The 19,003-nt window shown below is 38.2% G+C and overlaps 1 protein-coding gene across 2 annotated transcripts in view; it reads left to right on the top strand.

Annotated features, from left to right (window-relative positions):
• CSRNP3 (cysteine and serine rich nuclear protein 3) overlaps positions 1-19,003 on the top strand; it is a 236,277-nt gene that overhangs the window by 14,278 nt on the left and 202,996 nt on the right. For both annotated transcript variants that reach the window (XM_051848553.2, XM_008258688.4), the window contains exon 2: positions 16,797-16,967. The gene's annotated coding sequence lies outside the window, so the exon portion shown is untranslated. The remainder of the gene's footprint in view (positions 1-16,796; positions 16,968-19,003) is intronic.

The raw sequence follows: 19,003 nt of genomic DNA, 5'->3' as shown, positions 1-19,003 counted from the left end.
CTGCAATGAACGTGGAGGTATGGATAACTCTTTCATATGCTGATGTCTTTTTGTATGGGTAAATTCCAAAGAGTGAGATGTCTGGATCATGTGGTAGGTCTATATTCAGATTTCTGAGATATCTCCATACTGTCTTCCACAATGGCTGGACCAGTTTACATTCCCACCAACAGCAGATTAGGGTACCTTTTTCCCCCACATCCTCACCAGCATTTGTTTGATTTTTATGTGAGAACCATTCTAACTGGGGTGAGATGAAACCTCATTGTGGTTTTGATTTGAATTTCCCTGATGGCTAGTGATCCTGAGTATTTTTTCAAGTGTCTGTAGGTCATTTGCATTTCCTCTCTCAAAAAAATACCTGTTCAAGTTTTACCCATTTCCTAAAATTTTTTTTTTGACAGGCAGAGTGGACAGTGAGAGAGAGAGACAGAGAGAAAGGTCTTCCTTTGCTGTTGGTTCACCCTCCAATGGCTGCTGTGGCCAGCACGCTGCGGCCGGCGCACTGCGCTGATCCGATGGCAGGAGCCAAGTACTTATCCTGGTCTCCCATGCGGGTGCAGGGCCCAAGTACTTGGGGCATCCTCCACTGCACTCCCTGGCCACAGCAGAGAGCTGGCCTGGAAGAGGGGCAACCGGGACAGAATCCGGTGCCCTGACCGGGCCTAGAACCCGGTGTGCCGGCGCCGCGAGGCAGAGGATTAGCCTAGTGAGCTGCGGCGCTGGCCTTAAATGGTTTGTTTCGTTGTTGAATCTCTTGAGCTCTATATAGGTACTGAATAGTCATCCTTTATCAGTTGTGAAGTTTGCATGTATTTTTCCCATTCTGTTGGTTATCTCTTTACTTTGCTGAGTGCTTCTTTTACAGTGCAGAAGGTTCTCAGCTTGTTATAATCCCATTTGTCAATTTTGATTTTGATTGCCTGTGCTTCCGGTGTATTTTCCAAGAAGTCATTGCTTATGCCAATATCTTACAAATTTTCTCCAATGTTCTCTAGTAAATTGATGGTATCGAGTCCTAGATTTAGGTCTTTGATTCATTTTGATTGGATTTTTGTGTAAGTGGCAAGGTAAGAGATATAGTTTCATACTTCTTCATGTGGAGATCCAGTTTTCCCAGTATCGTTTGTGAAGACAGTCCTTGCTCCAGGGATTGATTTTAGTTCCTTTTTTTTCCTCAAAAATAAGTTGGTTGTATATGCATGGATTGATTTCTGGAGTTTCTACACTGTTCCATTGGTCTACAAGTCTGTTTTTGTGCCAGTACCAGGCTGTTTTGATTATAACTGCTCTGTAGTATATCTTGAAATTTGGTATTGTGATGCCTCTGGATTTGTTTTCATTGTATAAGACTGCTTTAAATATTCAGGATCTCTTGTGTTGCCATGTGAATTTTAGCACCTATTTTTCTAGATCTGATAAGATTTTTGTTGGTATATTGATTGGGATTGCACTAGTTCTGTAAATTGCTTTCAGTAGTATGGACTTCTTTTTGATGATATTGACTCCAATCTGTGAAAATGGAAGATTTTTCCATTTTTAAATGTCTTCTATATCTTTCTTTAATATTTGTAATTTTCATGGTAGAGATCTTTGACATCCTTGGTTAAATATATTTCATAGCTATTGTGAATGGGATTGATCTTAGAAGTTCTTTCTCTGCCATGGCATTTCTGTGTATACAGGGACTGTTGGCTTTTGTATATTAATTTTATATCCTGCCACTTTACCAAACTCTTCTATGAGTTCCAATAGTCTCTCAATGGAATCTTTTAGATACCCTATAATAGAATCATTTCAGGCCTAGTTCTGTGGCACAGCAGGCTAAAGCCCCAGCCTGCAGCACTGGCTTCTCATATGGGTGCCAGCTTGAGTCTCAGCTGCTCTATTTCTGATCCAGCTTCCTGCTAATGTGTCTGGAAAAGCAGTGGAAGAAGGCCCAAGTCCTTGGTCCCCTGCACCCACATGGAGACCTGGAAGAAGCTCTTGGCTCCTGGTTTTGGGTCAACTCAGCTCCAGCCATTGCGGCCATTTGGAGAGTGAACCAGGGGATGAAAGACTTCTTTCTCTCTCTGTCTCCCTCTCCCTCTCCTTCTCCCTCCTTCTCTCCTTCTCTTCTTCTCTCCCTCCCTCCCTCCTTCTCTCTGTAACTCTTTTCAAATAACTAAAATAAATATTGAAAAAAAAAGAACCATGTCAACTGCAAATAGGGATAATTTGGCTTCCTCCTTCCCAATTTTTTCCCTTTGATTTATTTTCCTTGCCTAAGGACTCTAGCTAAAACATTGAGGACAATATTGAATAGCAATGGTGAGAGTGGGCATCCTTGTCTGTCTCTGGATCTTAGGGGGAATGCTTCCAACTTTTCCACATTCAATAAGATACTGGCCATGCATTTGTCATAAATTGTCTTGAATGTGTTGAGGAATGTTCCTTCTATACCAAATTTGAGTAAGGTTTTCGTCATGAAAGATTGTTGTGCATTATCAAATACTTTCTCTGCATCTATTGAGATAATCATATGGTTCTTGTTCTTGTTCTTCAGTTTGTTAATATGATGTATCACATTTATTGATTTGCAAATGTTGAACCATCCCTGCATACCAAGGACAAATCTGACTTGATCCAAGTGAATGATCTTTCTGATGTGTTGTTGGGTTCCGTTCACTAATATTTTGTTGAGGATGTTTAGATTTATGTTCATCAGTGTATTGGTCCATAGTTCTCTTTCTCTGTTGTATCTTTTTTTGGATTAGGAATTAAGGTGATGTAGGCTTCATAAAAGGAGTTTGGGAGGTTTCCCTCCTTTTCAATTGTTTTGAATTGCTTGAGAAGAATTGGAATTAGTTCTTCTTTAGATGTCTGGTAGAATTCAGCAGTGAAGCCATCAGGTCCTGGGCTTTTATTTGTTGGCAGGGTGATTATTACTGATTCAGTCTCTGTCTTGTTTATTGGTTGGTTTCAGTTTTCTATTTCTTCATGACTTAATTTTGGTAGATTGTATGTCGCCAGAAATCTATCCATTTATTCTAGGTTTTCCAATTTGTTGGCATATAGCTCTTTGTAGTAATTCCTGATGATTCTTTTTATTTCTGTGGTATGTGTTGATACGTTGCCTTTTTCATCTATGACTGTATTGATTTGGGTCTTCTCCTTTTTATTGGTTAGTTGGACAAATGGTGTATCCTTTTTTTTCAATAAAACCAGCTTGTCCTTTCACTGATCCTTTGTGTTGTTTTGCTCTTATACTTCTCAAAAGTATCATGTATACTTGTGAAAAATATTTGCTGTCCAAAGAATTATTACATCCTGCTATAACTAGTACTCAAACAGTACTTTACACTTTGTGTTTCTGTGTGGGTGCAAACTGCTGAAATCTTTACTTAATATATACTAAATTGATCTTCTGTATATAAAGGTAATTGAAAATGAATCTTGATGTGAATGGAATGGGAGAGGGTGCAGGAGATGGGAGGGTTGCGGGTGGGAGGGAAGTTATAGGGTAAAAAAGCCATTGTAATCCATAAGTTTCCATACTTTGGAAATTTATATTTATTAAATAAAAGTTTAAAAAAAGAATTACTACATCTAAAATTATGATTCCATTTTGTTTAAACTTATTCTATAAAAAGAAATTTGAAAACTAATTCTTTGATGTCTTATCTTGCCCTCCATTTACCTTAGTTTCTATTTCAAAAGTTTTGATTATTTACCAAACATCTCTTAAAACTCTGAATAAGAAGAAACCCCATTTTTGAAATGCTCACAATCTGTTAAGGAATTAGCTAGGAAACCAACACAAAGTTGTGTTAGAAAGAAGACACAGTCTATGGAGTGAGACAAGCTGGGTTTTAATTCCAGCTAAGTTACTTATTACCTTTATCAATGCATATAAGTTACTTGCCTCCTAAGCTTCATGTTGCTCAATGATGAAAAGCAAGTCATAATTCAGAATCATTGTAAGTACAGATGAGATAATGTATTCAAATAATTGGGTTTCTAGCACAAAGAACAAGCTCAGCAACATTATTATTGTCTTTATTTTTTAAAAAGAAAGACATTTTATTCACTAAGCAAAAAACATAGAATGTTATGAATGGTTAGAAAGTCCAATAAATTATCAAACTTTGTGAAGACACCTAGGCATAGAATGTCCATACCCTCTTTCTTTTGCAAACTTAATGTAAAATACAATATTTATATATGTTTTACCAATAAAAATAAAATTTAATAACCTAGGTAATCACACAATGCATACACACAACAAAAAATATAAGAAGAAAGTACATAGGGAAAAGTCTTAAGCCCAAGTACTGTGTTCAAGGAAAGGCAATTTCAAACAGTGAGGAAGAATGTGATTATAGTCTAGATTCAAGTGCTCCAGTGCCTAAATTTGAATTCTGACTCTAGAACTAATCAACTCTATGATCTTGGCTTCCTCACCTAACTCCTGTGTGTTTCAATTTCTATCCATAAATGATAGTAATAATGGCCACATGCTGTGATTATGATGAAAATTAAATGAGTTAATATTATGTTCGTTTTCTGTATCGGTGTAACAAGTTACTACAGAGTTAACAACTTAAGTTTATTATCATTTATTTACTCATAATCTTAACCATCTGAAGTCTTTTTCCCAAAGAAACCTTTTATTTAAGAAATACTAACTTCATGCATTTCATCAATACAACTTTAAGAACATAGTGATTCTTCCCAACATACCCACGCTCACACCCACATTCCCACCCCTCTTCCTCCTCACTCTCCTATTCCCAGTCTTATTTTTAACTAAGATCTATTTTGAATTAACTTTATACAAGAAGATTAACTCTATACTAAGAAAGAGTTCAACAAATTGTATGAAAAAAAATCTGTTTCTCAACAGTTGAGACAGGGCTTTTACAATTCATTGCATCTTGAAGTTGATTTCACTTTTTTTTAACTTTTATTTAATGAATATAAATTTCCAAAGTACAGCTTATGGATTACAATGGCTTCCCCCCCATAACGGCCCTCCCACCCACAACCCTCCCCTTTCCCACTCCCTCTCCCCTTCCATTCACATCAAGATTCATTTTCAATTCTCTTTATATACAGAAGATCAGTTTAGCATATATTAAGTAAAGATTTCAACAGTTTGCTGCCACACAGAAACATAAAGTGAAAAATACTGTTTGAGTACTAGTTATAGCATTAAATCTCAATGTACAGCACACTAAGGACAGAGATCCTACATGAGGAGTAAGTGCACACTGACTCCTGTTGTTGACTTAACAAATTGACACTCTTGTTTATGGCATCAGTAATCACCCTAGGCTCTTGTCATGAGCTGCCAAGGCTATGGAAGCCCCCTGAGTTCACTGACTCTGATCATATTTAGACAAGGCCATGGTCAAAGTGGAAGTTCTCTCCTCCCTTCAGAGAAAGTACCTCCTTCTTTGATGACCTGCTCTTTCCACTGGGATCTCACTCACAGAGATCTTTCATTTAGGTTTTTTTTTTCCCCCAGAGTGTCTTGGCTTTCCATGCCTGAAATAGTCTCATGGGCTTTTAAGGGATCACATAAACAAGAATAGTGTCTGCAAATACTAGCTGATAGAATAAAAAAAAATAAAAAAGAAAAAGAAAAGGGAGAGAATGATCCAACATGGGAAGTGAGATACACAGCAGACCCATAGAATGGCAGATGTCCTAAGCAGCACTCTGGCCTCAGAATCAGCCCTTAAGGCATGCAGATCCGGCTGATTTCACTTTTTTTTAAGCATTCATCTTTTTTTGAGAAACTTAATTAACTTTAAAGAAGACGTCAAGAATGATACATCTTTTGTGAGCACTTAGACATAACTATAACTTATGGGACATAAGAATATCCTTCACTTAATACACTAAAACAAAGTAAACCTTTGAGAACAAGTTTTACTATTCACAACTCTTTGAGGACAGAGGTCCTGTATGGGAAGTTAGTGCACAGTGACTTCTGATGTTAATGTAATAATTAACACTTATGTATGACGTCAGTGATCACTGAGGCTCTTGACATGAAGTGCCAAGGCTATGGAAGCCTTTTGAATCCACAGACTCTGTCAGTATTTAGACAAGGTCATAAGCAAAGTGGAAGTTCTCTCCTCCCTTCAGAGAAAAATACTTCCTTCTTTGATCACCACTTCTTTCCACAGGGTCTCACTCAAAGAGGTCCTTCATGTAGGACACTTTTTTGCCATCTAGAGTCTTGACCAGTATAGCAAGTTTTTGTTTTTTTGTTTTTGCTCAGTATCTGCCTACTTGGCTGATCGTTTGTCTATTTTATCTCAAGGATAATCTACTCATAAGCTAATTTTGGTTGTTGGCTGAATGCAGACTGTTCTGACCATAGAACTGAGGTGGCTGTTTCCTCCTTGTTGTTGGCTGGGGGCTGCTGTCATTTACTGGAAGTTGTGTACATTTCTTGTCACATGGTCCTCTTCTGACCTCACACACAGAAAATCTATCTTCGAATTCTTCATCATGAAGAGCTGACTTCTGGACCCTGATGTAAAGGGTTCATGCAATTAGGTCAGCCTATATTGATAATCTCCCTATCAGGCCACTGGTTTGGGACCCTAACTGATATGTGAAATCCCTTTGTGTTATACAATGTGAATGTAATCATGGGAATGATATTTGAACAGTCTTTGGGTTATAGAGGGCACAGGGCATATATATATCAGAAGCAGATGATCTTAGGAGCCAGTTTACAATTCTGACTGCTACAGGTGAAGTTACTTCAAAAAGACAATTGAAAAATGAAGTTGAATAATAAGTTTATCTTGGTCCAAAAATAATTTGAAGTCAATGTATAATTTTTAGTTCAAAATACTTATATTCTGTGAACTTTTTGAATACTCTTTGTTTTATGGATTTAAACATATTTTGCCCAAAAATAAACTTCTATTTTAATTCCACTTTCTATGAACCTTTGAAGTATTCTCGTATGTAAAGTGCAAGAGTAGTTCCTGGCATATGGTAGCACTATCCATATATTTACAATAATTATTAACTTTTAAGTAGCTGAAAAACTCAGAAAAATATTTAAAAAATGGCGGTGTCACAATATTGTCAAGAATGGGGTAAAATATCCTGGTGTTCAATTAAAGAGATACGTTTAAATTCCCAGAACCATCTTGGCAGTCAATTTGGCAACGGATATAGAAAGCTCAGCACTTCTAGGAATTTATCCTAAAGATATAATCAGAGGTAAACAAATATACATGAAAGAAAATGTTGATTTTACTTGATATATAATAATGAATATCTAAAAATAAGCCAAGCATATCCATTTAGAGGTTTGGTTATATATGTGGCATAGCTACTCAATGAAATAATGGATAACATTAAAAACAAATACAAAAACATAAGACAAAACACATGGTTTTAGAAAATATTGATGAAAATGTGATATGTCATGTTACAAGTAGAGGTATTATACATAAATATTACATCATAAATATATTGGTAGGCATTTGATGCAGGAATGAAGATGCCCACTTCTCAAGTTGGTGTACCTGGGTTTGAGTTCCAACTCCATTCCCAGTTTTGGCTTCTTCCTAATGTGTACCCTGGGAATCAGCAGGTGATGGCTCAAAGAGTTGGATCCCTGCCACACACATAGGAAACCCAGATTTTCATTCCTGACTTCTGTTCTCAGCATGGTTCAGCTTTAGCTACTGCGGAACTTGGGGAATGAATCAGTGGATGGGAGATCTCTCTCTTTCTCTCTCTCTCTAGCTGAAAGAAATAAGAACAAAAACTACATATATGAGGATAATTCAATTAGCTTATGGGAAATTGAATCAGAAGCTAAGTTTATTTTTGGTGTAAAAGTTTTTGAAATCCATCATAGTTTTTTCCAAATATTCATTTCTTTAAAAATATTTATGTATTCATTTATTTGAAACTCAGAGTTACAGAGAGAGAGAGAGAGATTCTCCCAGATGTTTCCAATGTCCAGGGCTGGGGGCAAGGCCAAAGCCAGGAACTGAGAGCTTATTCGGGTCTCCCACCTAGATGCAGAGGGCCAAGCACCTGGGCCACCTTCTACTGCTTTTCTCAGGACGTTAGCAGAGAGCGGGATCAGAAGTGGAGCATCTTGAACTCCATCTACAGTCCAAATGGGATGCCAGCATCCCAGGCAGTGGCTTTATCTGCTCTGCCACAATGCCAGCCCCATAATAAGTATTTTCACATGAACATTCTGAAGACTCCTTGTATGGTGTTAATCAACTCACATTCCATCTTGGAGTGTTTGGTAGGCTTTTGGCAGAACATGGTCACTGGATAAGGGAGGGAACATACCCTGGAAATCAACCTCAAGGTGCTGTAAATCAAACCAGACCTCTGGAGATTTCCTACATAGCCCCAGCATCCTTCTTTGAAAAATTAAATTAACTTGCTCAAGCAATCCTATTGAGGAAATCACGGAACCAGGTTTTTGGGAGTTACCAGTCTTTTATCACACCAGTAATTCCTGCTGGGTCCTGGGATTTTGTATATATTTTAAGCCCTTTCCCCAGGGTATTTTTATGATTATCTTACATTGATTTGACTGCAGTGCACATTACTACTTCCCTATACATAAAAGAAAATTAGTAGTAATAGTGCTGGTTGGTTTTTTTGCTTCCACAGTTTTTCCTGTTGTAGCCTCACATGTTAAATTTCAATTAACAGATGTTTTGGGGCACCGGTTCTGTCCTGGTTGCTCCTCTTCCAGTCCAACCCTCTGCTGTGGCCCGGGAAGGCAGTGGAGGATGGCCCAAGTGCTTGGGCCCTGCACCCACACGGGAGACCAGGAGGAAGCTCCTGGCTCCTGGCTTCAGATTGGTGCAGCACACTGGCCATAGCAGCCATTTCAGGGGTAAGCCAAGGGAAGGAAGACCTTTCTCTCTGTCTCTCTCTCTCTCTCACTGTCTAACTCTGCCTGTAAAAAAAAAGGAAAGAAAGAAAATTTCCATTAACAGAAATTAACAGATGTTTTTTAGTTGGGTGGGAGTGGGGTATCCAGATAGCACCACAGGTTCAGATTTAATCACTTATTCCCATTTACCTTTTAACCCAAAGGGAAATGTACCAAACTTCATTGTCTTCTGAATTAGCATCTTTCTAGACTCTTTAACCCAAACAAGTTTCTTATACTTTTTGATCACCTATGATTAAATTCTTGATTAAAATATAGTTAGTGCCTAGACCTCTCAAATTGCCAAATTGTCCTTTTTCCATTGAGGGGTTTCCTTCCATCCATTTATCAAAATCTTTTTCCTATTGTTCTACTTTCCACCCATTTCCCCGAATTGGTCAATCTACATTCATCTTTCTTATATTTATTCTTCATCTGTCTCTAGCTCTAATGCTTGCTCCCATTCTTGTTCTAGTTTTTGCCAGTTAATCTCTGATAGTCCACCCAATCCCATGGTTATATCTCACCTAAATGACAAGTGTGTTTGCATTGAGTGGTGGGATGAGGAATATAAAAATATTTATCTAGTGGTAAAGGGTAACTATTCAGTATATTTGGACTCTGGTATGGCATTCAGGTGTCCCAGAATCATAAAATTCTGAACCAGTGAATATTTTATTCTGTAAAACTTAACCTGGTGACACTTAAGGTTCTTGGAGAGAGATATCTAAGCTCTACATTCTGTTATTTTTAGAAAAACAACTTCCACTTGCACAAAGATCAATGTACCCAACAGTTAAAATAGTTCTTCCATCAAATTGGTGAATTTGATTTTTGTATTTATAGGTTTAAGTGATATGCTCTGAGTAAGTAACTAATCCAGCTACTTCTCATTATAACATCATAAATTGAGCATAAAAATTAATAACTTAGAATTTGTATGGCTACTTTTAAATGCTAACAATCTCCAACCTCTTTTGAGTGTCTAGGTTTATATTAAAATTACTAAATCATCATTTTGAATATTTTAATTCAAATTCTGATGACTTTTTGTCTTGGTCCATTCAGGCTGCTAAAACACAATACCATGGATTATATTACTTATAAACCACAGAAATTTATTGCTCACAATTCAAGATGATGTCAGAGATCCAAGTGCTGACCAATTCAGTGCCTGCCTAGTCAGTGCCAGCCTTCAAGACAGCTATCCTCCTCTTAGCATCATTTGGCAGTTGGGTGCGCACTCTCAGTAAGCAGCCCTCATGACTTAATCATCTCTCCAAAGACTTCCAACAAATATACAACAAACACTATAATTGTATGCTAGAAAAATGTGAATTAAGTCATCTGTATCTATATCTGCTTATAAACAATTTCTCTCAGTCATGTACTCTCAAAAAAGGCATATTTCTGTATTCCAGGATGATTTTAATGTTTTTAGGATAGTTTTCACTTGAATACATGAATGAGACAAACTCAATAAAGAACATTCATAAGAATTGTCTGGTCCTTTAGCTACGTGCCCTTCCCTTTCATTAATGGAGACATCTGAATGAGAATAGGCTCTTAATCTCTCTCACAACTTAGCTGCTCCTGTGTGAGCTTGTTTCTGTTGCCATGGAAATAATTACAACATTGCAATGGTGGTAATATAAGGAGAGTGCACTAAAATGGAATCAGACGGGTGAAAACAAAGTAGTATAAAAAAATCAAGAAAATTTCTCTCTTCCCTCCTGTCCCTCTGAGTCTGCTAGACTTTGGAATATTCTTCTCTGCCCTATTTTTGTATTTCCACAGATGTCTAATCACATAGTTCAACCTTTCACTAATGACTGGGCAAGAATCTTCAGAGTTTTCAGGGTGCAGAAGAATAAATGTGAACAAATACAACAAATCGACAAAAGTATTGACATTGAAAAAAGAATCAATTAAATATTTTATTAAATATTTTTCATTCAATGATTTCCATAGTTTCCTATAACTGATAAACATGATACAACAACATTTAAAAAATAAACAACAGTATTCAGTCTGAATATTTCTACAATACTTTTAGAACCTCCACAAGTTGCTTGAAGACCAAACCATCTCTAACTAAATCAAGCTTCCACTAAGTCTCCGAGTAAGCTTTTAAGTTGGACACTACTCAACTTTCAAATAAGGTCACACCAGAGTCAATCTATAATCTCTACAGTAGCAAGTAGTCATGTTGTATTTGACTTTTTAAAAATATTGAATAAGTAATCTGGAGAAGATGGTGGATAAGTTAGATATTAGTACTGTAGCTCCATTTTCCCATGAATAAATAAATCCTTGATAATAACCTTTATTTGTATATTGCTTTTCTCTACTAAATTTAAAAAAAAAGTATTACTTTAAAGTAAAGAAAGTTTAATTTTTTGGGCCGGCGTTGTGGCTCAATAGGCTAATCCTCCACCTTGCAGCGCCGGCACACTGGGTTCTAGTCCCAGTTGGGGTGCCAGATTCTGTCCCGGTTACTCCTCTTCCAGTCCAGATCTCTGCTGTGGCCCGGGAAGGCAGTGGAGGATGGCCCAAGTCCTTGGGCCCTGCACCCCATGGGAGACCAGGAGAAGTACCTGGCTCCTGGCTTCGGATCAACGTGGTGCACTAGCCACAGCGCGGCAGCCACAGCGGCCACTGGAGGGTGAACCAACGGCAAGGGAAGACCCTTCTTTCTGTCTCTCTCTCTCACTGTCCACTCTGCCTGTCAAAAAAAAAAGTTTAATTTTTCATTGTGAATGTTTTTTTGCCAAAGGAGCTACACAACGATACATAGTCCCAAAATTGGTCCTATTTGAAATCAGGCAGATGATGCTTATACCTTCATCAAATATAGTAACTCTGGGGCTGGAGATGCTCTTCTCACTCCCCAAAGACACTGTTGACCTTGAACTCTTTAGCCCTCTTACTGATCAGGTTTTTTTTAAAGTTTTTATTTAATGAATGCATTTTTCATAGGTACAACTTCATGAATATAGTGGTTCTTTCCCTCATTCCCACCCTCCCACCTCCTTTTCTCCCTCCCATCCCCTTCTTCATTATGGTTCATTTTTAGTTTGATTTTATATACAGAGGACCAACCATGTTAAGCACAGATTTCAACAGTTTGCAAACACACACACATACACACACACACAAACACACAACATATAGAGTACAGTTTGAGAACAAGATTTGCAGTCAATTCTCATAGCACAACTCACTAAGGATGGAGGTAAGTGCACAGTGACTACTGTTGTTCCTTTAACAATTAACACTCTTATTTATGATGTCAGTGACCATCCAAGGCTCTTGCCATGGGCTGCCAAGACTATTAGAAGCCTTCTGTGACTCTAGACTCCATCAGTATTTGGACATGGCTATAAGCAAAGTGGATGTTCTCTCCTCCCTTCAGAGAAAAGTACATCCTTCTTTGATGGCCCTTTCTTTCCACTGAGGTCCATAGAGATCCTCCGTGTAGGATATTTTTTGCCACAGTCTTAGCTTTCCATGCCTGAAATGCTCTCACAGGCCTTTCAGCCAGTCTGGTCAAGTTTTCTGATTTCAACTGCATATGTGAACCACCAAATCCTCTTGGTATTTTCCAAAATTTTATACTTTTCTCCTCTCCCATCAAATCCTCCTTTTCTTTATTAGATGCCATTTGTTTCCTTTGGAAACATCAAGCTAGTGATCATCCTTTGACAACACAGCAGTGTCTTCTCATTACACCACTAAAGCCCTGCAGTGGTTTCCATCTCAGAGAAATAGCCAAAGTCCTTCAAGCCTTCACCCAATCTAGCCCTGGACAGCTATTGGTTTATCACCCACTGTGCCACTCTGAGAGCCCTGGTACACACCAGCCTTTTGTCCTGAGCTGCTTTTCCCTCACAAACCTAAAATGCCAGCCACTTACATCTTTGATGTCTTTGCAACCTCACTGTGGCTTTTGCTCACCAGTCAATTTAAAGTTTAATGTTCTTTCTTCATCAACCATATAGTCACTACATCACATAACCAATTATTTTTCTTCATAGAATTTACATCCATTTGAAATATTATGTATTTTATTTATTTTTATTTATTTAGTAGTTTATTGTTTACCTATTCCTTTTACCAGTGAGCTAAGTAGCACCATTAGAGTAAGGAATTGTTTCTCTAAGTTGATTCTTTTTTTTTTTTTTTTTTTTGACAGAGTAAACAGAGAGAAAGGTCTTCCTTTTCCATTGGTTCACCCCCCAATGGCTGCTGTGGCCGACGCATTTTGCCAATCTGAAGCCAGGAGCCAGGTGCTTCCTCCTAGTCTCCCATGCGGGTGCAGGGCCCAAGGACTTGGGCCATCCTCCTCGGCACTCTTGGGCCATAGCAGAGAGCTGGCCTGGAAGAGGAGCAACTGGGACAGAATCTGGCGCCCCGACTGGGACTAGAACCCAGTGTGCCGGCACCGCAGGCGGAGGATTAGCCTAGTGAGCAGCATCACTGGCCTCTAAGTTGACTCTTTATCTTTCCCTGGAACTACCATAGTCACTGGGATGTGATGTAATCTCAGTAGATGTTTACTGAATAAATAATAACTGACCCTCAGATAAAGAGTAGGCAAATAGACCTCTTTTCCAAGGAATGGCCTAAATGACCAACAAGGATATTCAAAATCTCTGAAAAAAAAGTCCAAATCATTCTGTTCAGGGGTGAGGCTGACAGGATACAACAAAGTAGAGGCAGATCTGTTGGAAGCCAAAACCGTGTACCAGCTAGGGACATGAGTACGCAAAAATTAAAAAAAAAATACAGATAACACTCTATTTTTATTTGGCTTACCTGATGCTTCATTTCTAATATTTCTTTTTTAAATGTCTCTAACTCTTTGAAGAATTTCTCATCTATGAATTGTATCAACTTCTGTATTTCATTTAACTGTTTCTCTGTTTTTTTTGAGTAACCTTATGATCATTCTTTTGAATTAATTTTCAGGCACTTTTTGTTAATCTCCCCTTCTTCTCAGTCCAATATTAGCGTATCATTGTTTTCTTTTTGAGGAGAGATATTGTCTTCCTTGCTCATGTTTCTTGTGTTTCTACATTATTTTTTGTGCATCTGTGGAATCTCTTATTATCATATTCTCTAGAAGATATCCTTTTCTGTCTTTTCTCTGTTTTTTTTTTTTTAATTTTATTTTTGTTCTTTATGGAAGGTTTTATTCCTGGGAATGTGGCTTGGGCTCAGTAAAGTACAGAGGGTTTACCCTTGAGTAACAGAGGTATGTGTTAGGTGGGGCCAGGGAGGTGTGGCCACCGTATGTGTGTGTAGCATGAGGCCAGTGTGACATCCAAGTTGGACATGGTGGAGTACTTCTGTACAGTGAGTGGGAGGACAGGCTGTTGGAGCCAGCTATCCTATTCATAGTCCCAGCCCTTTTCTGTGCATTGTGAACAAGATGATTCTTAGCCTAGAGTGAGTTTGCAATGCCAGTGCACCCCACCTACTAGACATTAACACCATTCAGATCAACAACCCACTCCTCAGTGTGTCCCCCGATCCCTCTGCAAGACCTGTCCCCAGTATTTAGGGAGCTTTGAGTATTGTAGCCAGATTGGGTGGATGCATAGGAATCCATCCACAACCTGTGACCCTCTCTACTCCTTGGCGTATGCCTGGAACTCCTACAGTCACAGGGTGCAGGGAGTCCACTCTCCACCCTGTAAGCTGCCCCACCACTGGTGGCCTCCAGCAAAAGCAGAACTGCCCGCTGTTCCCAGAATTGGGAGAGAATTCAGCTGCAGCTCCACCACAGCAGGCTGAGTTGGCGCTTTCATGGGAGAAGAGAGAGGTGCCTGGTTCCCTTCACTGAGCAAATAGTTGTCCAGAACCCTGCCAGCTCCCAGACCAGACTTGAGGCCTGTGAGGAACATGGAATCCTCCCTCAGTCAAAGCCCCCAGTGATGGTGGTCATGGCAGCCTCCTCTCAGCTTGCCCTGTGAAAATGACACTTCCCAGTCAGGAGCCAGCCATGTCCTTTCTTCTCACTGCTACGTGGAGTCTCTTGTCTGTTTTATCCATCCTCCACTGGAAATTTCTCTCAATCACTTCCCTGGGAATATAGTTTTTCCTTTGTTTTTCTGGCATCATTCTGTGGCTGAGGTCAGCACAGTTTCTCCCTATTCAGTCCTCTTGGATCTCACAAAAAATATGAAAACAGAGATAGCCGGTCAGTAGAAGGACCTGGAACAAATATGCCACCAGTGAAATATAACTACCAAAATCAAAGAGAAGTATGAGGTCTATGAGGAGTGCAATCAGGAATGGTAGTCCCAAGGTTGCTACCATCTTCAAAAATGTCACTCTGGTTAGATTTGATCCTTGCTACTGGAAAGGTATAAATGGGACTGCCATGCTGGAGTTCAAAGGCTTAATGCTTTACTTCTTTTTGGTAGCATATATTATAAAAGTGTCTTGTGAAATAAGATTCACTCTCTCTCATTGCCCTTCCCCCCAAACTGATGCAGCTCTAGTGAAAAGCATTTCGTGTGCAGAGCAAAGAATGTTTTGATACCTTGGTCTGTTAACTCCTCCAAGCTACAAATCTTAATCATTCTCTTTCTATCTTAGAGGGTCAGTCCAAGTGGAATTTAAGTTACAATCCTATAATCTAAAATTTGCTCCTTTAACTTTATAAACGAAATTACTAAGGGAAAGAATATGAAATCTAATGGTGTAGAGGCCATTCTGTATATGAATGGAGCACTGATCAGATTCAGAGTAGACTGAATTGGAAAGCATGGGGCCAAAATGACCTGAACCTATGTAGCAGTTTCACTCTTTGGCCTGGGCACCACAGTTCACACTACTTTCTCCTAGATTCTGAGGCCTTTTATCATTGTGTTTATACTTTCAAGTAATTCTTAGATCCTTTATTACAAATAGCAGTAGACAACTAGGATTGACTTCGTGATTTTATTTGTCTGACCCTATTTACTCACAAAGACTTCTTGGTGCTGTAGGAATTTGTGTTTGCAATGTCTGATCACTGTAACTATTGTTTTATAGCTATGAAGAAATTATTATCCTCAGAAGTTTATTGATTCACCTAAATTAACATTAATAATTTTTAAATATATGAAACTACATCAGACTGGCTTTCACTAACCAGGTTGATACAGATAGTGAAGAGAGTTAAATTAATATTTTTTCCGGGAAAAGGCTTAGGGACTGTGGTTTGCTATGTATAAAATCTGTTCAGCCAATATCCTTGGCATAGGACTTGAGTATTCCCTGTAGCTCTGATGAATTGACTAGAAACATGATAATGCATCTAAATTCTGCAGGTATAGCCATTCCTAGCAGCCAATTTGATTTTTGATGGACAAAGAGCCTCAGGAAAGTAGTTGCTTTTGTACCTGAGTAAAAAGAAATCCCAGGCAAGATAGACATACCCTAATCAGTATGCTCTCGGTATGACAGCATGCAAGTGAGTGATCTATTTTATTCTGAACTCTGGCTCTGTCAATGACAGTACACGATTTACTAGAACAAATCAAATAAATGAAATAAATGTATTTGGCTCCTGTTTTGACATTTCAAAACACTGCAGCATATTTTTTGTTCAGCATGCTTATTCCACATTCTTAATTTTTTTCATATAAGATACATTTTAAGAGTAAGAATGAAAGTAACAGTGAACCAGGGTAGAGTGTTTTCAGTGCTTTTTAACATTATGGAAAGAATAATTTCTGCATGGATATGATAGTGTAGTGTGTGTGGCTCAAAACAACAACAACAAAAATACAGCCCTTAAAAAGACTCTGAGACCTTGGCTACACAATCAGAGGTCAAATATTTCAACGCTCCATTGCTCCTGTTCCTGTTACAGGTACATGTGACAGTGCTGCAGCTATGAGTGGAATTTTAAAGGGGAAGTTTGAAGAAGTTCGCGGCTCCTCACTCTGCTCCTCTGTGCAGGGATCAGATGATGAAGGTTTTAGCTGTGACAGTGCTGAGTGTGTTGATAGTGTCACTCCATCCAATTCTAATCACTTTACCCGTGAGTATTTGAAGGTGTGCTCTAAATTCTGTTGTATGACTGGTTCTTGGGGATTTTAACTTTACCCACTGGCTTAAATTTGCTTCCAAGTTCTTCATCATACTAGACATATTTACAAAGTATCATTTTGGTTAATTAAACCCGGGCAGTATATTTCTGTTTTCTCTATGGAATGAGTATATTGGAGGCAGAAATCTGTCTAATAAGAGGTAAGTTAATAACAACTGAAAATAATTTAATATGTGTCTTCAGCTTTCTGAAATAGATCCATATTTTGGAAATCCAATCAGTTGAGTTACTTTAGACTTCTAACATTGGTCAATGAGTGGTAGAATATTTTCAACACCGAGTAGAAAATTGCTAAGTAACAAAATCACTAAGTGAGATTTTTGTTTTAAAAATAATATTGCTCTAAAACAAAGGTCTTGAAACCCATGAGGTTTTATAGTGGTTGGGACACAGGTAAAACTCAGACTCAAGGTCAGTTCCATGACCTAATATAAGGGCAGCTTTCATTGTGTGTGTGTGTACATACATACACATACATATATGTGTATATATATGTATATATACACATATACATGCATTTCCTAAATACTTACCAAGAAGATAATTTTATTTAGTAGGATAATATCCCACTTCAAATTCTACACATTTTCAATTGCATTCCATGTAATGGACACATATATGGTTTAGAAAGAGATGAACATTTTCCTACAATTCTATGTCCCTTCAACTCAAATCATTAATTGAAAAGGATTCTCAAAATTACTTCTTGGAAGATATAACATTCAAAGTATAACTAAACAAAGTAAGAAGCCTCAAAACTTCCTCAAAACCTCATAAGATGATAGGTCTAAATTTCATTCTAAAGTGACATTCCATAAGCAAAAGTAAATATCATAGACTAAAATTTAATTTGTGTCACACAAGGGGTGTGATTTGCACATTTTTTCTAGCATTATCTGGGCTTTTGCATTTGGTGATTTAAAATCACCAGGTCTTTTACAACTGATACTAAAGTTTATAAAGTGTGGTTCATTGACCCCTAAAATTCCACTTTTGACCCTATCTCATCAGAATCCAGTTTTACTTGATATTCATGATTCTACTTTGTCGTTCTTTGAAGAATTTAGAACTAAAAATAGATAAAATTTTTAAAAGATTTACTTTATTTATTTTGAAAGACAGAGTTACAGAGAGAGGTAAAGACAAAAGAGGTCTTCCATCTGCTAGTTAACTCCCCAGATGGCAGCAATGGCCGGAGTTGAGTCGATCTGAATCCAGGAGTCAGAGCTTCTTCCCCAAGGGTGCAGGGGTCCAACCACTTCGGCCATCCTCCACTGCTTTCCCAGGCGCATTAGCAGGGAGCTGGATTGGAAGTGGAGCAGCTGGGGCATGGGCCATCACCCAAATGGGATGCCAGCACTTCACGTGGGGCTTTAACCTGCTGCACCACAGCACAAGTCCCCCCAAAATAAAATTTTACAGGACATTTTAATGTTTGTATTATTTATCTTTTGACTAAAGTAGAACTTTTTTATGAACTTGCACAAAGTATAAAAGTAATCAGGTGGAAATAAAGGAATATTTCAGATAAAGGGTAAACAGTACCATTTTAAAGGCAAGATTGTCCAGTAACACAGAAAAGTTACTGTCAGAGAGTGGGTTATAGGAGAGATTAGTTGTGTTTGAGATGTGTCCATAGCCTCTTCCCACTTTACTTTGATGTAACCTTGTGGAGGGCACATATTGTCTTTTACATCATACTGTCATTGCACCTTATAAGAGTACCCAGCCTTTGATAATACTCAGAGAGCTTACTGAATAACTGGTTTAATTTGACATTTCTTGCAAGGTGGAAATAATGACTCTGCTGCATATTCTTATCCTCAGAAAAATAATGGAACATATTTAAGTGCAAAATCCTCAGAAACACTTTATTAATCCCCTTTCAGTGTACTTTGGAGAGAGGTCTCCTTTTCCAAGCCCAGAGCACTGTAGGAGCTGCCTAGTATTTCTCAATTGCTTTTCCC

The sequence above is a fragment of the Oryctolagus cuniculus genome, chromosome 3 (assembly GCF_964237555.1).
Source record: "Oryctolagus cuniculus chromosome 3, mOryCun1.1, whole genome shotgun sequence".
NCBI lineage: Eukaryota > Metazoa > Chordata > Mammalia > Lagomorpha > Leporidae > Oryctolagus > Oryctolagus cuniculus.
The sequence above is the reverse complement of the archived record's forward strand: the minus strand, read 5'-3'. Positions and strand labels throughout refer to the sequence as shown.